Source organism: Arachis hypogaea, chromosome 20 (assembly GCF_003086295.3).
Source record: "Arachis hypogaea cultivar Tifrunner chromosome 20, arahy.Tifrunner.gnm2.J5K5, whole genome shotgun sequence".
NCBI lineage: Eukaryota > Viridiplantae > Streptophyta > Magnoliopsida > Fabales > Fabaceae > Arachis > Arachis hypogaea.
The window spans coordinates 81221321-81225763 of record NC_092055.1 but is presented as its reverse complement, the minus strand read 5'-3'; the positions used below and the strand labels follow the sequence as shown (position 1 = coordinate 81225763).

The 4443-nt window shown below is 39.0% G+C and overlaps 1 non-coding gene across 1 annotated transcript; it reads left to right on the top strand.

The window, feature by feature from the left end:
- The first annotated feature begins 862 nt into the window (after positions 1-862).
- LOC112788515 (small nucleolar RNA R71) lies at positions 863-969 on the top strand. Its single transcript, XR_003195875.1, has one exon. It is a non-coding gene; the product is annotated as a small nucleolar RNA R71 (small nucleolar RNA).
- Positions 970-4443: the final 3474 nt, after the last annotated feature.

Here is a 4443-nt window from a genome sequence, read left to right as displayed (position 1 = left end):
TGATAGGTGGTGCAGAAATCCACTTCTGAGGCCCACTTGGTGTGTGCTGGGGCTGAGACTTAAGCTTCTCACGTGCCTAGGCTATTTCTGGAGTTGAACGCCAGGTTGTAACCTGTTTCTGGCGTTCAACTCCCATTTGTAACCTGTTTCTAGCGTTTGACGCCAGATTGCAACATGGAACTGGTGTTGAACGCCAGTTTACATCGCCTATCCTTAAGCAAAGTATGGACTATTATATATTGCTGGAAAGCCCTAGATGTCTACTTTCCAACGCAATTTAGAGCATGCCATTTGGAGTTCTGTAGCTCTAGAAAATCATTTCGAGTGCAGGGAGGTCAGAATCCAACAGCATCAGCAGTCCTTTTTCAGCCTGAATCAGATTTTTGCTCAGCTCCCTCAATTTCAGCCAGAAAATTCCTGAAATTACAGAAAAATACACAAACTCATAGTAAAGTCCAGAATTGTGATTTTTATTTAAAAACTAATAGAAATATAATAAAAACTAACCAAATTACATTGAAAACATACTAAAAACAGTGCCAAAAAGCGTATAAATTATCCGCTCATCAGTGATTGCTGCTACTTGATTCCTCTCCATCTTCTTGGTGAGGTCAGCTAATTGCTTGGTAATCATCTTATTTTGAGCTAGCAGTGCATCCACATTGTTCAGCTCCATCACTCCTCTAGTATTTCCTCTTTCAGAAGCATAGAAGTAGTCATTCTCTGCTACAGTCTCAATGACATCTGTGGCTTCTTCAATGGTCTTCTTCTTGTTCAAAGATCCCCGGATGAGTGGCCTACTGCCTTCTTTGATTCATACGAAAGGCCTTCATAGAAGATGTGCAACTGCACCCATTCATTGAACATATCTGGCGGGCATCTTCTTGTCAAGTCTTTAAACCTCTCCCATGCTTCATATAGAGTCTCACCATTCTACTGCCTGAATGTTTGTACCTCAGCTCTCAACCTGTTGATCCGTTGAGGAGGATAGAATCTTGCCAAGAACTTGTTTACCACATCTTCCCAGCTTGCTAAACTCTCCTTTGGAAAGGATTCCAGCCATTTAGATGCTTTGTCCTTGAGTGAGAAGGGAAACAGAAGTAGTTTATAGGTGTCAGGATGAACACCATTAGTCTTCACAGTGTCGCATATCCTCAGGAAGGTGGTTAGATGTTGATTGGGGTTTTCTTGGACACTTCCTCCGAATGAACAATTGTTCTGAACAAGGGTGATGAGCTGTGGCTTTAGTTCAAAGTTGTTGGCATGTATGGTTGGCCTTTGGATGCTACTTCCACAGTTTCCTGGGTTTGGGTTAATGTAAGAACCTAGAACTCTTCTCTCTTGTCCAGCCTGATGCGTTGGACCTTCTCTGCCATGGTTGTGAGCCCCTTCTTCATGATGGTTCTCCATATTCTCCTCCATGTCTGGTTCAAAGTACTCTTCCTCTTCCTCAGCACCAACTACTCTCTTTCCTCTTGCTTCCCTCCTTAATCTAAGGAAGGTCCTCTTAGGTTAAGAATCAAAGGAAGTTGAAGCCCCGCTTCTTCTACCTATCATACAACCAACAAAACAAAAGCATAAGAGATAGATGCAGACCATAATTTCTATAGAAATGTTGCTAGTGTGAGTGATGCAATATATCAAACAGTTAGTGGGTTAGTGACTGAATTGTAAACAACTAAGAAAATGGGTAGGGGAAAGGGAAGAAAATAGCTAAATAGAAAGTAAATTACTCAAATGAACTTAAATCAAACAAAATAAAAACAAATGCTCAATCTAGTTATCGACCAATTTAATCATGGTTGATACAAAATTGATGAGCGGATATTTTATACGCTTTTTGGGGTTAATTTCATATAGTTTTGAGTATGTTTTAGTTAGTTTTTAGTCTATTTCTATTAGTTTTTAGGAAAAATTCATATTTCTGGACTTTACTATGAGTTGTGTGTTTTTCTATAATTTCAGGTATTTTTCTGGCTGAAATTGAAGGAGTTGAGCAAAAATCTAATTCAGGCTGAAAAAGGACTGCTGATGCTGTTGGATTCTGACCTCCCTGCACTCAAAGTGGATTTTCTGGATCTACAAAACTCGAAATGGCATGCTTCCAATTGCGTTGGAAAGTAGACATCCAGGGCTTTCCAGAAATATATAATACTCCATACATTGTACAAGGATAGACGACGTAAACTGGCGTTCAACGCCAGTTCTCTACCCAATTCTGGCGTCCAGCGCCAGAAAAGGATCAAAAGCTGGAGTTGAACGCCCAAACTGGCACAAAAACTGGCGTTCAACTCCACAAATGGCATCTGCACGTGACTCACTTAAATCTCAGCCCCAGCACACACCAAGTGGGCCCCAGAAGTGGATCTCTGCATCATCCATCATAGTCCACTCATATTTTGTAACCCTAGGCTACTAGTTTAGTATTTAAACAACTTTTAGAGACTTAATTTTGTATCTCATGACATTTTAGATCAAAACTTTGTATTCTCTTACGGCATGAGTCTCTAAACCCCATTGTTGGGGGTGAGGAGCTCTGCTGTGTCTCGATGAATTAATGCAAGTATTTCTGTTTTCCATTCAAACACGCTTGTTCCTATCTAAGATGTTCATTCGCGCTTAACTGTGATGGAGGTGATGATCTATGGCACTCATCACCTTCCTCAAATCATGAACGTGTGCCCGACAACCACCTCCGTTCTATATACGATTGAATGAGTATCTCTTAGATTCCTTAATCAGAATCTCCGTGGTATAAGCTAGAACTGATGGCGGCATTCATGAGAATCCGGAAAGTCTAAACCTTGTCTGTGGTATTCCGAGTAGGATTCAAGGATTGAATGACTGTGACGAGCTTCAAACTCCTGAAGGCTGGGCGTTAGTGACAGACGTAAAAGGATAGTAAATCCTATTCCAACCGGATCGAGAACCAACCGGTGATTAGCCGTGCTGTGACAGAGCGCGTGAGCGTAGTTTTCACTGGAAGGATGGAAGGTAGCCATTGACAACGGTGATCCACCAACACACAGCTTGCCATAGGAGGACGTGCGTGCGTGAATCAGAAGACAGAGGAAAGCAGAGATTCAGAAGACAAAGCATCTCCAAAACTCCAACATATTCTCCATTACTGCACAACAAGTAACCTTTAATTTATGCTCTCTTGGTTATTCGCAATTCAACTGATAAACATAATTGACTTCCTGACTAAGATTTACAAGATAACCATAGATTGCTTCAAACCAACAATCTCCGTGGGATTCGACCCTTACTCACGTGAGGTATTACTTGGACGACCCAGTGCACTTGCTGGTTAGTGGTACGCGTTGTGAAAATTGTGATTCACAATTCGTGCACCAAGTTTTTGGCGCCGTTGCCGGGGATTGTTCGTGTTTGGACAACTAACGGTTTATTTTGTTGCTTAGATTAGGAAAAATTTTTCTTTTTAGTTTAGAGTCTTTTATTAATTATCCCTTGTTAAAACACTTTAAATTTATAGCTCAATTAGTTAGAACGTGGTGTTTATGTTCATGGTAATTGGCTATCATATTTTTAAAATCTTTTTCAAAAATATTTTTTTTATTAAATCCTGTGCCAAACTTTAAGTTTGGTGTTTTCTTGTCGATTTTTCAAAAAAAAAAAATATTTCGAAAATTTCTTTTGGTTTTCTAAAAAAATTTTAAGTTTGGTGTTCCTTGGTGTTTTCCCTCCAAAAATTTTCGAAAAATAAGGAGCATTAGATCTAAAAATTTTAAATCCTGTGCTATCTTTTTGTTTCTCCCTTTTCCCTTAAACATCCAAAAATATCTTTTCCCTCTATTTTTAAAGCATCTTTTTCGAAAATCATTTTTAAAAAAAAAAAATCATATCTTTTTCAAAACTTCGTAACCATTTCCTCTCTCCTCAATTTTTCGAAAATCTTCACCCACTTTTATTTATTTTTATTTTTATTTTATTTTCAAAAAAAAATTTAAATAAATAAAATAAAATAAATAAAAAGGTAAATCAATCCAAGTTATATCCCTTTATCCATCATGGACATAAGTGGAAATGAACAGTCCAGGAGGACTCTGGGGTCATATTCTAACCCCTCTACTGCTTCATATGGGAGTAGCATCTGCATACCCTCCATTGGAGTTAGTAGCTTTGAGTTGAATCCTCAGCTCATTATCATGGTGCAGCAAAGTTGTCAGTATTCCGGTCTTCCACAGGAAGAACCTACAGAGTTTCTGGCACAATTTTTACAAATTGCTGACACAGTGCATGATAAGGAAATAGATCAGGATGTCTACAGACTATTACTGTTTCCATTTGCTGTAAAAGATCAAGCTAAGAGGTGGTTAAATAACCAACCTAAGGCCAGCATAAGAACATGGAAACAGTTGACAGAAAAATTCCTGAATCAATATTTCCCTCCAAAAAGGATGACACAGCTAAGGCTGGACA